The sequence below is a fragment of the Lissotriton vulgaris genome, chromosome 2_1 (genome assembly GCF_964263255.1).
Source record: "Lissotriton vulgaris chromosome 2_1, aLisVul1.2, whole genome shotgun sequence".
Lineage (NCBI taxonomy): Eukaryota > Metazoa > Chordata > Amphibia > Caudata > Salamandridae > Lissotriton > Lissotriton vulgaris.
This window is the reverse complement of record NC_141687.1, coordinates 1,425,667,238-1,425,685,027: the sequence shown is the minus strand read 5'-3', so window position 1 is coordinate 1,425,685,027 and position 17,790 is coordinate 1,425,667,238.

Here is a 17,790-nt window from a genome sequence, read left to right as displayed (position 1 = left end):
CTTCTTTTTCGATATGTGTCCACTTCCACGGGTTTTTTGTCAAGTTTCTCAGAGGTTCCGCGATTGTGGCTAAATTCGGGATGAATCTGGTACAGTATTGCGCCATTCCAAGGAAACTCCTTACCTCCGACACTGTCGTGGGCGCTGGAGCATGTTTGATTGCTTGGCATTTTCGGGGGTCCACCTTTACCCCTTCGGAATCAAATACGTATCCGAAGAACTCTATGGATTTTTTGAAGAATTGGCACTTCTCTCTGTGTAGTGTTACTCCATGCTCGGCCAGCCTCTGGAGTGTAGCTTTCAATCTGTGGTGATGTTCTTCACTCGTTTTGGCATGTATCAAAATGTCATCACTGACATTGAGTACCCCTTGTAGTCCTGATAGAATCTCTTTGAAGGTATTTTGAAATATTTCGGCAGCGGTTGATATGCCAAAATTTAGCCTCTTATATCTTCTCAGGCCCAGATGTGTCGAAAATGTTGTTATGTACCGGCTCTCTTCTGCCAGCCTTAGTTGGTGATATCCCGCATTGAGGTCCAACTTGGAGAACCACTGGGCTCCATTGAGGTCTGTCAGGATATCATCGACCGTGGGTGTGAGATGTCTTTCTCTCTTTATGGCCTTATTTGGCATCCTCATGTCTATGCATATTCTTATCTTGCCTGGCTGTCTGGGTTTTTCTGCTATCACCATGGGAGATACCCACGGGGTCGGGCCTGTCACTCTCTCTATGACTCCTTGGTTTTCTAGTTGTGTTAGCTCTTGTTCCACTGCTGCTTGGAGGTGGAATGGAACCCTTCGATGTCTCAATGCAACAGGCTGTATAGCGTTGTCGATGTGGAGCTTTACTGGCGGTCTTTTGATTGTCCCAAGACCTTTGAATAGTGAGGGGAACATTTGCAGGATGTCCTCTGTTTGTAGAGCTTTCACGGCATTGGCAAACGCAATAAGTCGGAGATCTTCTGCGGTGTTGCTCCCAACCAGCAGGTCAGCTTCTTTGTCGATCGTCACTTCTTGTTCTTCTGCTTTAACTTGTACTACCATTTTCCCTCGTAACGGGAGTGGCTTTTGACTGCCATATGTCAGGATTCGTGCCTTGGAGGGTACCAGTCGTGGTCTGGGTTTCAGAGACTTGTAGTGCTGTATGCCCATCACATTTACCGTGGCTCCAGTGTCAATAACTCCGGTCACCCATCGATCTGTATCTGACACTTGGGTTGTGGTCTTCGCCGCCTTTTCAACTCACTGATGAATGACACGTAGTAGCACTCGTCATCCTCTTCGGTTGATGACTCATCAAACTGTGTTTGGCGATGCTGTGGTGTTTTGGGACCCCGTGGCTTTGGGGTGTCATCTAGGGACAGCTGCCTGACAGCTCCAGTAAGGGTTCTCCTTCCGGAAAAACCTCGTCCGCGAAAACCGCCTCTGCAGACGCGTCGCAAAATGGTTCTGTACCCCGCATTTGGAGCAGGTCTTGCCTCGTGCTGAGCAGCCATCTTGATTATGCTCATCACGTCCGCAGTAACCGCATGGCATCCAGCATTGTGTTCTGGTCGGCCATCTTCCTCGTCCTCCTCGGCCGACATACCGAGCTGCATCTACTCCCTCGGTCTTTACCACGGCTCAAGCTTCTGTCTGTTGATTGAGGGCGGCTTCCATCGCCGTGGCCCGGGCATCTGATAGCTCGTGTGACCGGGCAAGGATTAGTATTTCTTCGAGTGTAATCCAGGGATGGCGTAGTATCAGGGTCCTTAGATGTTTGTTACGGCACCCTTGAATTAGTTGCGCAGTTACCTCTTTTGTTTCGTCATCGTCTGCGCAGGAGCTTATGAGGTCTCTTAGCCGCGCATGGAATGCATCCATTGTTTCTCCTTCCCTTTGCCTCGACTGTCTGAACTTAAAGCGTTCATAGTGTGGATTAAAATGAGGGTCAAAGTGTGTGTTTAGTGCTTGAACGCCGGCGTCATAATCTGTATCTACTCCTGTGTTTGGCAGGTGTTTGAATAGTTTGTATAGCTTTGTTCCTCCAAAATGCAGGAGTAGTGACCTTTTTACCTCGTTGTCTTTCTCGCTGGTGGCGGTAAAGTAGTTGTTTAGTTGTCCCAGCCAGATTGCCCATCGAGTCGCTACTGTGCCCGGATCAATAAGTTCGCTAAACGGTGGCAGGGCTTGAATTTGGGAGTGAGCTGAGACAGTTGGGAGTTGTGCTGGGGGTATTGCCACCTGAGCTGGGGGTGCTGATTGCTGTGCTGGGGTGCTGCTTGTTGTTGTGCCCCTCCGGCGTTAGTATTTGGCTGGATGGACATTGTTGCGCATTTACAGCCTGATTCATCAAGCTTTTTTGCGCTCGCAAAGGGCCAGATTCTGAGAATCTGGCCCTTTGCGAGAGCGATTTTTGCATTTGGGATTCAGCATCCCAAATGTAAAAATCGCTAATTGCGATCTCGCAATTTTGCGAGGAATTACATTTAAGGAATCTCTATTTGAGATTCCTTAAATGCAATTCATCATCCTATTTTTTTTTGCGAATTCGCAATTTCTAGGCGCAATTTACCGCGAGGTCAGACCTCGTGTTAAATAGCGAAAACTCAGAAAAATGCATTTAAATGCATTTTTCTGAGTTGCATGTTACACACACACATGTCCTTTGGACATGTGTGTGTGCAACACATGTGTAAAATTTCATTTGAGGGGTGCTACAGGGTGTCCTGTGGACACCCCTGGCACCCTTCAAATCGCTATCTTATTTGCGATTAGCAAATTGCTAATCGCAAATAAGGAATACTCCCCATTCATTCCTATGGGCCTTTTGGCTCATAGGAATGAATGGGGAGTTATTCCTTATTTGCGATTAGCAATTAGCTAATCGCAAATAAGGAATTGTAAGGAATCGCATTTTTTTTGCATATTCCTACATGAATCCCGTTTTGCGAGTCCTTAATAGCGATTCGCTATGAATCGCTATTAGGGCCTCGCAAAACGGGAGCATGATGAATCAGGCGGTTGATCTTCTTTTTTCTTTCTTTTTTTTTTCTTTGCCTTTGCCGGTGTTTGTTTGCTTATGAGTTGCATTTACTCTCCCTGCCACATGTATGTTCTTGCTTGTGGATTCTTGCTAGTTTGATGGCAGAACAGTCTGTGGGTTGCTCTCTCTCTTGCTGTGCCTTGTTGCCTTTGCCACTGCTTGTTTTATTTCTGTATGCTCTGGCTAGGGTGCAGCGTGTGGATTTTTTTTCTCTTTTCTGCTCTCTGGTTAAACTGCCTCCGCTTTGTTCGCGGGGCTTCCATGTGCTGTGGGGCGCTGTTTCAGGGCCTTCTTCGGTGGAGCGTGCTTCGCTCGTGTGTCCTTCGCTTTGGGCTGGGCTGGGCTGCTTCTGCGCATGCGCGCGCTCCTGACTTTGCCGGTCGGCCTGTTCCTACCCGGCTCTTAGGCGGCGTTGTTGTCCTCGCAGTCGGGCGGCGCTTTCTCCTACCGGTGCCCCCACGCAGCTTCTGGAATACGCTGATTACCGGTGAGTGTTTCTTCCTCCGCGGTTTGGCTTCGGCTTCACTCTGGTGCACACGGCGTTTCGTGACCAAGGTGGTTGACGATGATCCCGCCACTCGTTGCAAGTGTAAGTGTGTTGGTGAGGATGATACCTCACAGCAGCAACGGCTCAATAATTATAAGGGCACATATCATTAGCATGCGCAGAATTACGCTACAATGAGACACAGAATCTCACTCTGCTGGAGTGGACCGGAAGTACCGTGCTACTCCCTTCCGTTTATTTATAGCCTTTTGGCCACGCCTGGCCAGAAGGTGCTACAATGTGTGAAAGTGCTTCCGGGGCTCCGTGGAGACCCTCGGAGCACTAGAGCGCTACACCTGCCACGGGGTGCAGGGATGAACTGCACCTCCTATTTTACAATGGGAGCATGCATTCCAGCCAGAATACGTGCTCCCATTGTAAAGTATAGGAATGCGACCGGGCAGTGTTCGGTCGCGTCCAAACTGGTCGCTCGGTAACCGCTGACCAGGTGTCGATCAGTCCCTTGAACGAGACAATGCCGGGTGGAGGAAAGTCCGCCCAATATCGTAATAGGGCCCTATGTGTCTGTTGCCGATGGCGTGCTATTGGGTACTTATGATCCCCGTTGCTGAAGGCTCTAAGGTGCTCTAGAATTCTCTCCTTTTATGTTCTCCCCGCATAGTGTACCCCACAAGGACATACCAGAACATAGTTACAGTTGATACATTTCTTTATCTTCACTGTTCTGCCTGAGGGTAGAGAATATGTTTTCTTTTTCACACAATGAGTACACTCCTTAAACCGCCTGCATTTGAAAACGCCCTGCTGTTTTTTTAGCCAGGATCTTGTGCTAGCCTGTAATTTGGTGGGGTAACTATTTACTAACATATCCCTCAGCGATCTGCTTGTTTCCGGTCCAGGGAGGACCTGGCATGGCAGTTCGAGCTGGACTGTTCCCATGGGGAGCAAGGTCAAAACTGATTTGCATATGGCTGGGTTTAAACAGGAATGGCATGGGGAGCAAAAAAACGGTGGATTTCCGTACTGGGTTGAATGTTTGACATTTTCCTGCATTCTGTCCATCAATTGTTCTTTTAGCATTTGTCACCCCTTCCACTATGGCTACTGTAAACTGACCCAAGGGCACATGTAGTGTCCCCACGCACCTCCATGCACCATGTGGCACATGATGCATAGATGTGCAGTAAGTGCTCCTTTACATGGTGACCTGTGCCTCAGGACAAGCCGATGTGTAAAGGAGCACTTTCTGATCACCAGCCCGGTGGTCACATCCTAACGTGGTGGTCGGACCATCAACTGCTTGTCGGGCAGTCTACTGACCACCATGGCATCGGTCGGCCGTCCAACTACCGACCACTAAAAATAAGGCCCTATGTTTTGCTATGGATGCATATCACAAGCTACTGGGCTAGTATTCATTTTTCCAGACTGCCTTTTCATGTACAATCTGTAATACAATAATAGACTATGTATTGCTGCTCATATTATCGCCACCACTGTATAAGCTACTCATGTGTTCAAGAAAATGATATTAAGCCCATCTGTGAAAAATCATCTTTTGTTATTCCACTGCAAATTTCAGTAAACGAATCCCTGTTTTTATAGTAATAGCAAATGTGCATATATATATATATTTGATGGGTGAAACAAGTGAAACCTGCAGGGGCCCAGGGTGTCTCACATCCTGATACTTTTAGTGGCATGCAAGCTTCAACTTCGGCCTCCGATCTGAGGTCAGCCATTGACAGTAGCTCAGATAGTTATCAAGTTACAAGTCGGGGGCTGGGGTTAACCAAACCCTTGTTGGGCCAAGAAATCGATTATATCAGGAAAGACAATGCAAACGCTACGCCCACGAAACCAGACTGCTGCTGCTGCCAAAGAAAGAAACGAAACAACCAAAAAAGACGTGCCAGAAGGCAGCACAGAAAGCAGAAACAAGCCAGGGTACAAAAAGCCGGAAAACAAAAGATGGAACAGACGCTAAAGGCCAATATGGATGCTAACACAGTCATTAATTTAACTAAAATGTCACTGAATGATGAGGAAAGAACATTGGCATTGGGACTATCTTTCAGTCCTGAAAGAGATATGGATTATGCACAAACTAGGGTGGATTTGTATAAATTTGTGCGCAAAATTAAATTGAGGAAATACCACCTAACCAAAGGAGCACACAACCGAGCTATGGTTGAAGATATGCAAAATACAGGGAATACTGGCCCAATGATGGCAGTTGGTGATGGGGCCCTGCTGAGAGATTGACAATCACTCTTGGATGAACAATATACAGACCAATCAAAGAATGAAACTGAGCCTGTTCAATCTCTAACTGGGACTACAGCAAGACTAGCTTCAGACCTAAATCAACGTTTTGTTCGATCATGCTTCGAGATAATGTGGACATTTTTCATGAAAAAGTGGTCTATGAAGTGAATAAACGTTATTGTTCATGTATGCGGTCCCAAAAGAAAGATACCAAACAGGATCACATTTATTCTAAGTTGATTAAGAAATTGCAAGAGGATGGCAATGTCATAATCAGACAGTCTGACAAGGGCAGCAACGTGGTCATGTGGCCACGAGATCTGTATATGGAGGAGGCCCTGTCACAACTTAACGACAGGAGTTGTTACAAAAGATGTACCATCCAAACACTCAAATGTGCATGGGGAGACTTCAAAAATAAACTCTCGGCATGGAAATCCGCAGGCCTGCTTAGCGCGCAGGAATTTAAATTTCTGAAAGTAGACTACCCTGTTATACCAGCTATATATTTCATCCCTAAAATACATAAAGACCTGCACAAACCACCTGGGAGGCCCATTATATCGGCCCAGGGTATTTAACTTGAGAACACGTCTAAGTACGTGGATTTCTTTCTTCAGGAACATGTCCATGGGCTCCCATCTTACATACAGGGCACGGGGGATTTCCTACGTAAAATTCATAATGTGAATTGGAATGAGGATTGTGTACTGGTAGCACTTGATGTTACCTCTTTGTATGCTAGTATTCATAATGAAATGAAATGAAATGAAAATAAATTTATTGAGCGCGATTGCTGCCCGGGGGCGTCCAAGCGCTAAGTTGTGCTGAGGCGGAGAGACCAGGGACGGAGGAATTAAGACACGAAGGATTTAGCGAACAGTAGTGTCTTCAAGTTTTTCCGGAATGAAAGCAGATTTGGATTCGATCGGAGTGAGAGGGGAAGAGCGTTCCAGAGTTTGGCAGTGTTTAGAGAGAACAGCCTACCACCCGACCTGGCTCTCTTCACTCTGGGAACAACAGCAAGAAAGGCTTCCATCGACCTAAGGTTCCTGTTTGGGTGATAGGGGGTTACAAGGTCGTTGTTAATGGGTGGGCCTGTTTTCCAAAAGGCGTGATGTGCCATGCATAACGCCTTGAATGCTACTCTCTGCCTCACTGGCAGCCAGTGGAGACTCTTCAGAGCAGGTCTGGCTGACTGGGATCGTGGAATCTGTAGCAGGGTGCGAGCTGCACAGTTTTGCACGATCTGTAATTTCCGGAGGGTCATTTCAGGAGCCCCAACATACAGGGCATTATTCGAGTCCAGACGAGACTGAATGAGGCCTTGTACCGCCACCTTTCTAGCTTCTAGCGGTAGAAGTGGAAGGATCTTTCTGAGAATTCTTAGTAGGCCAAAGCATGTGGCGGACAACTTCGTGGCCTGGGTGGTAAACGAGAGTTTGTTATCCAGCCACACACCTAGGCTCTTCACACTTTCCTTGGGGGTGGGGGGGGGACCCAGAGTACAGGGCCATAGAGAGGTGAAAGGTACTGGGGGGGTTGGGCCTAGGAGCATTAGCTCCGTCTTGTCCCCATTCAGTTTTAGGGAGGAGGAGGTCATCCATCCCTTGACATCCTCTAAGCATTTTAGCAGATCTGCCGGGCATTGCCTGTTGTTGCTAGCGGCCAGTGAGACCACTAGTTGAGTGTCGTCGGCGTATGACACAATTTTGATGCCATACGGTTCGACGACACTCGCCAGCGGCCTCATGTATACGTTGAACAGCACAGGGCTCAGGGAAGAGCCCTGTGGTACTCCGCAGCTGAGGGTTTTCCTGGAGGACATTGTCTCACCATCAAAGATCCGAAAGGATCTCTCCGACAGGAAAGACTCAAACCACCTTAGTGCGTCGCCAGATACTCCGATGTCATGGAGACGGTTCAGCAAGGTGTTATGGCTGACCGTATCGAATGCGGCACTTAGATCAAGGAGGATCACTGCCACTGATCCCCCCTGATCCAGTACCCTTCGAGATTCTTCTGTGACTGCTAGCAAGGCGGTTTCAGTACCGTGCTTTGGTCTAAAGCCTGTCTGCGATGTATGTAGCAGAGAATGGTTCTCCAGGAACTGAACGAGTTGGGCGTTTACAAACTTCTCCAGGACCTTGCTGACCCAAGGGAGAAGTGAGATGGGGCGATAGCTAGCGTTATCATCGGGATCTAGGCTAGGTTTTTTTAGCAGCGCCCGCACCATGGCTTGCTTCCATGTCGTGGGGACTACGCATGCAGAGATGGACGAGTTGAGAAGTTCCAGCATTATTGGCAAGGTAGTTTTAGATGCCTGCAGCAGGACATCTGGGGGGGCGGGGTCACATGGGGAGCCTGATTTAACTTGGCGTGCCACCTTATCTAAGGTGTCGAGATCCAGAAGAGGGAAGTGCTCAAGGGAGGGCTGCTCGGGATGAAGGTGCGATTTAGGAAGAGGTGAGGCAGTCGCGTCCCGGTTTGTAGCTACTGATGGGAATGTAGAGTAGATTTTTACAACTTTGTCATGAAAAAAGTTAGCAAGCTCATTACATTGGTCCTGGGTTTTATTGGGCGGGGTTGCTGTATTGGGGCTGGTGCATAGTTTTATTATACTAAAGATTTCCTTCGGCTTAGATTTAGCTTCAAGAATTTTGTCTGAGTAGTAGGTTGCTTGGGCGAGCCTGATTCCTGTTTTATAAGTTTTAATCGCCTCTTTATAGGCGGCCTTTTTGTCCGGAAGGAAATCTAGTCGCCAGGCTCTCTCTTGTTGCCTGCAGCGGCGTTTTAGTTCCCTCAGGGAGTCGGAGAACCAGGGTGCAGATTTGTGTATTTTCTTTGAGGAAGATCTGCGAAGAGGGAGGATCGGGTCCAATGAATTTGTAATCCAGTCTACAAAATTACTATTTGCCACATTAGGGTCTGGGCAGGGTAGTGGACGAGTAGCGTCCAGAATGTGTACCCAGGCATCCAAAGGGAGCTTTTTCCAATTTCTTCTGGTCGTGGATTGGGGTGGTAACTGGGGGACTTTTTGTGTGGTCCAAGTAAACGGGACCAGAAAGTGGTCCGACCATGGGATGGGAATAGGTAAATCGACCGTCAGACCCGGGCAGTTGCTGAATATGGGGTCCAGCAAATTGCCCTTTTCGTGAGTTGGAGCTGACACCAGCTGGGACATTTGAAGAGCTCCAAGGTCCTCTGTTATTTCCTTAGCGAATTGGTCTGAGGGGGAGTTAAAGTGGAAATTAAGGTCCCCTAGAACCGTGTGGTTGGCCGCAGCCATAGTTCTTTCTGCTATAATCTCTGGAAGAGATCTGTGGAACATTTTAGGTTGTTCTGGGGGGCGATAAATCAGGGTGCCGGAGAAAGAGCTATTAGCATTCATCTCGATGCAGAAAGCCATGCTTTCACACTCGGGAATGGTTTCTGTTGAGGTGCGGCATTGGTACTGGGTCTTCAATACGATCGCCAGACCTCCCCCTCTCCCTTCCGATCTGTCTAGCCGGACAATATGATACCCTGTAGGTAGAGCTGATACTACGTCTGGCTCGGAGTGCGCCTTAAGCCATGTCTCCGTCAGGAAAAGGACGTCTGGTTTTTGTTCCTCTAGCAGCATAGCAATTTGCGTGCTATGTTTGGGTAGGGAGCGGCAATTTAGGGCCAACATGCGATATGTTTGTGCCAAAATAGACTTATAGGGATGGCGGAAGGAATATTTACAGAATGGGCATTGAGTAGGAAGCTCTGTAGGGGCGTAGATATGGGTACAGTGAGCACCGACTCCACTGCCTATGCTACGAAGGGCCGCCGAGGAATAGGTCTTGACCAGATGAGTGTGGGGATCAGGGTTTATGGCCCCTGGCCCCGTCTGGTCGCGGACGGGCGCAGACGGGCTTGCCTTAGGCGCGCCTTCGGCGCGCAATCGTCGCGCCCGCTGCGCTCGTCCGCTGCGCTTCCGGTGGGGGCACATGCTTTGTGGCGGAAGGAGGGGAGGGGTTGAAAGGGGGCGTGGCTTCGCTAGTGGGCGTGTCCTGGCAACAGGCCAATCACGTCGCGGCAGCTGGAAAGACCTTGTCCACGTCAGCAAGCAGTCAGCTGAGTGGCGAGGGATCAACAGAATCGGCGATTTTAAAACAATTCACAATAGTTATTAGAGATAGGTAAAATTAGCTGTTTGTCCCTGCTCCCGGCTGTGCCTCAGGAGCTAAAGCTAGCAAAACGCTGCGCTCGTAGTCAGCGCGCGTTTTGTGTGAAAGGGGGCGTGGCTTCGCTAGTGGGCGTGTCCTGGCAACAGGCCAATCACGTCGCGGCAGCTGGAAAGACCTTGTCCACGTCAGCAAGCAGTCAGCTGAGTGGCGAGGGATCAACAGAATCGGCGATTTTAAAACAATTCACAATAGTTATTAGAGATAGGTAAAATTAGCTGTTTGTCCCTGCTCCCGGCTGTGCCTCAGGAGCTAAAGCTAGCAAAACGCTGCGCTCGTAGTCAGCGCGCGTTTTGTGTGAAAGGGGGCGTGGCTTCGCTAGTGGGCGTGTCCTGGCAACAGGCCAATCACGTCGCGGCAGCTGGAAAGACCTTGTCCACGTCAGCAAGCAGTCAGCTGAGTGGCGAGGGATCAACAGAATCGGCGATTTTAAAACAATTCACAATAGTTATTAGAGATAGGTAAAATTAGCTGTTTGTCCCTGCTCCCGGCTGTGCCTCAGGAGCTAAAGCTAGCAAAACGCTGCGCTCGTAGTCAGCGCGCGTTTTGTGTGAAAGGGGGCGTGGCTTCGCTAGTGGGCGTGTCCTGGCAACAGGCCAATCACGTCGCGGCAGCTGGAAAGACCTTGTCCACGTCAGCAAGCAGTCAGCTGAGTGGCGAGGGATCAACAGAATCGGCGATTTTAAAACAATTCACAATAGTTATTAGAGATAGGTAAAATTAGCTGTTTGTCCCTGCTCCCGGCTGTGCCTCAGGAGCTAAAGCTAGCAAAACGCTGCGCTCGTAGTCAGCGCGCGTTTTGTGTGAAAGGGGGCGTGGCTTCGCTAGTGGGCGTGTCCTGGCAACAGGCCAATCACGTCGCGGCAGCTGGAAAGACCTTGTCCACGTCAGCAAGCAGTCAGCTGAGTGGCGAGGGATCAACAGAATCGGCGATTTTAAAACAATTCACAATAGTTATTAGAGATAGGTAAAATTAGCTGTTTGTCCCTGCTCCCGGCTGTGCCTCAGGAGCTAAAGCTAGCAAAACGCTGCGCTCGTAGTCAGCGCGCGTTTTGTGTGAAAGGGGGCGTGGCTTCGCTAGTGGGCGTGTCCTGGCAACAGGCCAATCACGTCGCGGCAGCTGGAAAGACCTTGTCCACGTCAGCAAGCAGTCAGCTGAGTGGCGAGGGATCAACAGAATCGGCGATTTTAAAACAATTCACAATAGTTATTAGAGATAGGTAAAATTAGCTGTTTGTCCCTGCTCCCGGCTGTGCCTCAGGAGCTAAAGCTAGCAAAACGCTGCGCTCGTAGTCAGCGCGCGTTTTGTGTGAAAGGGGGCGTGGCTTCGCTAGTGGGCGTGTCCTGGCAACAGGCCAATCACGTCGCGGCAGCTGGAAAGACCTTGTCCACGTCAGCAAGCAGTCAGCTGAGTGGCGAGGGATCAACAGAATCGGCGATTTTAAAACAATTCACAATAGTTATTAGAGATAGGTAAAATTAGCTGTTTGTCCCTGCTCCCGGCTGTGCCTCAGGAGCTAAAGCTAGCAAAACGCTGCGCTCGTAGTCAGCGCGCGTTTTGTGTGAAAGGGGGCGTGGCTTCGCTAGTGGGCGTGTCCTGGCAACAGGCCAATCACGTCGCGGCAGCTGGAAAGACCTTGTCCACGTCAGCAAGCAGTCAGCTGAGTGGCGAGGGATCAACAGAATCGGCGATTTTAAAACAATTCACAATAGTTATTAGAGATAGGTAAAATTAGCTGTTTGTCCCTGCTCCCGGCTGTGCCTCAGGAGCTAAAGCTAGCAAAACGCTGCGCTCGTAGTCAGCGCGCGTTTTGTGTGAAAGGGGGCGTGGCTTCGCTAGTGGGCGTGTCCTGGCAACAGGCCAATCACGTCGCGGCAGCTGGAAAGACCTTGTCCACGTCAGCAAGCAGTCAGCTGAGTGGCGAGGGATCAACACAATCGGCGATTTTAAAACAATTCACAATAGTTATTAGAGATAGGTAAAATTAGCTGTTTGTCCCTGCTCCCGGCTGTGCCTCAGGAGCTAAAGCTAGCAAAACGCTGCGCTCGTAGTCAGCGCGCGTTTTGTGTGAAAGGGGGCGTGGCTTCGCTAGTGGGCGTGTCCTGGCAACAGGCCAATCACGTCGCGGCAGCTGGAAAGACCTTGTCCACGTCAGCAAGCAGTCAGCTGAGTGGCGAGGGATCAACAGAATCGGCGATTTTAAAACAATTCACAATAGTTATTAGAGATAGGTAAAATTAGCTGTTTGTCCCTGCTCCCGGCTGTGCCTCAGGAGCTAAAGCTAGCAAAACGCTGCGCTCGTAGTCAGCGCGCGTTTTGTGTGAAAGGGGGCGTGGCTTCGCTAGTGGGCGTGTCCTGGCAACAGGCCAATCACGTCGCGGCAGCTGGAAAGACCTTGTCCACGTCAGCAAGCAGTCAGCTGAGTGGCGAGGGATCAACAGAATCGGCGATTTTAAAACAATTCACAATAGTTGTTAGAGATAGGTAAAATTAGCTGTTTGTCCCTGCTCCCGGCTGTGCCTCAGGAGCTAAAGCTAGCAAAACGCTGCGCTCGTAGTCAGCGCGCGTTTTGTGTGAAAGGGGGCGTGGCTTCGCTAGTGGGCGTGTCCTGGCAACAGGCCAATCACGTCGCGGCAGCTGGAAAGACCTTGTCCACGTCAGCAAGCAGTCAGCTGAGTGGCGAGGGATCAACAGAATCGGCGATTTTAAAACAATTCACAATAGTTATTAGAGATAGGTAAAATTAGCTGTTTGTCCCTGCTCCCGGCTGTGCCTCAGGAGCTAAAGCTAGCAAAACGCTGCGCTCGTAGTCAGCGCGCGTTTTGTGTGAAAGGGGGCGTGGCTTCATGGTATCAAAGCAATTGAATTTTTATTTGAATACAAGACCCTCACAACATGTAGCGCACAACAGGATGTTAATTGACATGATTTCCACCTGTGTGAAAAATAATTTCTTTATTTTCCTAAACCAGATCTTCCAACAAATCAGGGGTGTTGCCTTGGGGGCCTGCTTTTCCCCAAGTGATGCATGCCTGCACATGGGTATGTGGAAGGAGCAGGTCCTCATGGCGACACATAGTGAAACCCTAGGCAATCATGTACTTTGCTGGTATAGGTACATGGATGATTTGTTTTTAGTTTGGAAATGATGCCATGTTTTTGTATCTGAACTCAATAACAGCAACCTTAACTTGCAGTTTGTAGCTCAGATGAGCAAAACCAGCATAGTGTTTCTGGATGTAGAAATCTATGTGAGGAACTGTAAGTTAGAGACCCCCCTGCATAGGAAAACATCTGCAGGTAATACCATATTGCATGCCTCTAGTCATCATCCGAGCCATCTGATCAACAGCATCCCCTACGGGGAGATGTTGTGGATCAGAAGGATATGCAGTACGGACCTGGACTGTACACAAGCTCAGATGGCAAGCAAGGAAAGATTCATGGCAAGGGGGTACTCGGAAGGGGTAGTTCAGATAGCAATGGAGAAGGCCAACAAATTAAAGCACTCAGTGACACTAGTGCCAAAAACATCTGAGGCTAATTCTAATAACAAAACAACAGCAGAACTAAAATATAGTTAGCAGTCTAGTAGTCGGGGTGGGCGGAGCTAGCAGGGTGAGGGGAAGAGGAGGGGACATACCGGATGAGAGGCAGTTAGAGTAGGGACAGGGTTGGAACGAGATGTAAGCAATAAAGCTCTTAAGAGAACATCTGTGTCTGTCCTCATTCCAATAGGGACATGACAACTGGCGACGAGGGTGGGATGAGGCACACTCACTACTCATAATACCCCACAAGAGCGCCCTGTCCCAGGCAGCCTCTAGGCGAAGAGAACGCTGCCCAAGTGAAACGGAGTTGCTGCCTGAGCAGAGAAGCTAGCAGCAGGTGACCCTACCCCTCCAGAAATTGAGAGGGACCAAAGAGGGAGCTGAAGCACCGAGCGCTAAACCGCTCGAAGAAGAGACGCTGTTCGCGCCGAAACGTGACTCACGCGGGAAGCGTGCAAAACTGGTGAGCGCTGCACGAGCAGAAGTCGGGAGCCCACTCCGACTCTGCCAAGCCCCAGAGCGAAGGAAAAGTGCCCCAGGGTGGAGGACGCTGCTCCACGAAGGTCTGCTGCCAAGCGCCGCTGAGCGCGTTGAAGTCGGAGCCCGAGTGCCATCCGATGCCGGACAACCTCACGCCCGATGCGTGAGTTTCGGCACGCTGTCGCCGAAGAAGCGCGGGACCCTGCAAAGTAAGGCGGGAGCCCACCCCAACCTCACCTGACTCTAGCAGCGACCGATGGGAGCCAAATCTGGAGGGTGCTGCCCATGGAAGCGACTGCTGGTGAGTACAAAGTGAAGGAGATGGGCCGAGTGAGAAAGTAGTGCATGCAGACAGCTACGGCGGCCATCTTGAAGTCAGGCAGATTCAAAGACAGACCCATTAGTCAATGTGGGGCGGCCATATTAAGGTCAGGCATAGGGCCTAACCCTTGGAAACGAGACACACGGATTACAGAGAGACCTCTACCAAACGTGAGACGACGCAAGGGAACAATAATACTAATAAATAAGCACGAGCAAACTCAAACGAACCTAGAGAAGAAACGACTGCGGTCGACACTCCCAAGCACCAGCGGGCAGATCAGTCCGAGGCATAAAAAAGCAGGAAGAGCGCACCACCAATATGGTGACTCCTGATAACTCTCCACAGCGAAATGAAGCCAAACCCATTTGGCAGGGGGGGTCACACCTGCGGGCCCCGGAACCATTAACATTGACCACAGGAGGGGGCATGGGCCCCATGTGGCAAGAGTGGCTTGAAGATTTCGAAAATTACATGGAGGGATCTAAAGTGACTGTTGATAAAGAAAAACTAATCGCACTTCGCAACTTGGCAGGTAGAGAAATAAACAAAATAACTAAGGACCTTACTCCTGCAGATGCCGATACCTACGACAAAGTGCGTGAAGCACTGAACAAGAAATTTCTCCATAAGAGAAATGTGGACTACGAGCGTCATGCATTCCACCAAGCGCGCCAAGGAAAGGACGAGGCGATGAGTGCCTTCATCACCCGACTGCGACGGCTATCAAGGCATTGTGAATTCGACATCTTTTCAACAGATGCTGCCATAAAATCGCAAATCATAGATGGGTGTCACTTAGAAACTCTTAGAAGTCGGCTGCTAAGAAAACCTCACAACATAGATGAGATTGAAGAAATGACGCGGATATATGATCAAGCCGAGGAACACGCCACCACCATTGAAACAGGACGCCACATGAGCCATGAACATGCACGTTGCGTCCAAGCTAAAGGTAGTAGTCGAAGAAGCTCAAAAGATAAGCAGTGGAGGTCACAACCATCATCTTATCAAAGACACTCGGAGCATAAAAGGCGAGAACCGGGGTGGAGAGAAAGAAGGCCAGACAAGACAAGAAAATGCTACAGATGTGGGTATGATTGCCCTCACGTGGATGCCTGCCCTGCCATGGGTCAGAGATGTAGGAAGTGTGGGCGGACGAACCACTTCAAAGCCATGTGTGGGGACTATCACAAAGAGAGGCGAGGTGAACCAACCAGGTATTCTCGCTCGGACACCAGAAAACACCACATAAGGGCTGTTCAGGGAAAGTCCACTGTATCCTCAGGCTCATCTCACTCAAGCCGAGAATCGCGAAGATCCAGATGGGAACGTAGATCACCATCCCGGGACTCTAGATCTTCATCCAGAGACTCCGTATATACAATTGAATACGTGAACATGATTGCGGACCCTGACTAACTGAAAAAATATCCACGTCTAGACATAAAGGTAGGGAATCATGACACCAAGTTCGTGCTAGATAGCGGGGCCTCACTGAACTATATCCCAGTAACAGAATATGCGAGGATGAGCCCTAAGCCACCACTCCAATGCCTGGGAAAATTCCCAACGACACTACAACATGACGACATCACCATACCGGCAGTCATACACGTCATCAAAGGCCCGGAAGCTGACTGTCTACTCAGCCTACCAACTGCAGAGCGTCTCCGCCTCGTTGACATCCTCTTCAAAGTCAACGATAATCAAGACATTGTCAACAAGTTCCCCAGGCTATTTCAAGGGCTAGGGAAGATGAAGGATTGTTAAATACATCTACACATTAACGAACAAATTAGGCCAGTAGCCCAGCACCGTCGACGTGTACCATTTCATCTCCAGAAAGCCGTCGAAGATGAACTTCATGACCTCCTGTCCGCTGACATCATTGAACGGACGGATGGTCCGACCCCATGGGTTTCACCAGTGGTCATAGTGCCCAAGAAAGGCACCACCGGCAAGGTGAGACTGTGTGTGGACATGTTATTGCTCAATACTGCAATCGAGAGAGAACGTCATCCTGGGCCACACCTGAGCGACATGATCTCTGCTCTGAACGGGGCGAGGGTGTTCTCGAAATTGGATTTAAACAAAGGCTACTATCAGCTGGAGTTGGACGCCAAGTCCCGTTATATTACAACGTTTGCAACTCACCTGGGACTCTTCAGATACAAGAGACTGAGCTTTGGGGTGTCATCGGCCGCAGAAATCTTTCAGGAGGCGATTTGGCAAATTATTCAACATATCCCCAACACGCTAAATTACAGCGATGACATTCTCGTATATGGCTCTGATGTCCGTGAACATGATATAGCACTTGATTGTGTCTGCCACGCTCTGTTAGACGCAAACCTGACATTAAACAAAGACAAGTGTGAGTTCCATCAGTCCACTTTAAAATTCTTTGGCCACATCTTCTCAAGCACAGGAATGAAGTCCGATCCAGACAAGATAGCGACCCTGAACAACACCAAGAGTCCTCAGGATGTCAGTGAACTAAGATCGTTCCTAGGGATGGCCAGCTACTGTGCCCGCTACATCCGGGATTACGCGACCATCAGCCATCCTCTTCGCATCCTCACTAAACAGGGTCAGCCATTCGACTGGACGCCCCAGTGTGAACAGGCGTTCAGGGAGATCAAACATGCAGTGGAGTCCGCTAACAATCTCTCGTACTTCAACCTGAGACGGAAGACGGAAATCACCGTCGATGCTAGCCCCGTGGGGCTGGGGGCTATTTTAGCGCAATATGACGATGACTCTGATCAGCGGCGCATCGTTGCATCGTTGCATATGCCAGTCGCAGCTTATCCGATCCTGAAAGGGCATACTCGCAACCCGAGAAGGAAAGTCTAGCTTTGGTATGGGCATGTGAACATTTTCATGTCTTCATTTACGGCAAACACTTTACCTTGATCACCGACCACCAGGTGCTAGTCACCATCTACGGCAACCCCAGATCCAAAATGCCCCCGAGGATCGAAAGTAAAACTATTGTCCACAAACCCGGGAAGGCTGAAAACCCGGCCGACTATATCTCTCGTCATCCTCATGCATCTTCGGATTCTGGCCCCTCCATTGCCGAGGAGTACATCCACTTTGTGGCTGACAGAGCATTGCCACCCGCTGTTCCGATGGAAGCTATCCGAGAAGCCACGGCACAAGATGCTATCCTGCAGAAAGTACTTCGCAGGATTCAATCTAATCGGTGGAGACATGATCCTCAAGAAGAAGACAATGACCTAGCGATCAAACAAGAAATGCAAGCATTCCGACACGTCTGTGATGAACTATCTGCCACCGCAGATGGAATAATACTAAGAGACCAACGGATCGTGGTCCCCAAACAATAATCCAGATACCCCATCGCGCAATTTGTGCCGTCCACCAGCGCAGCTAGCACCCTCAAGGTGCTTGATG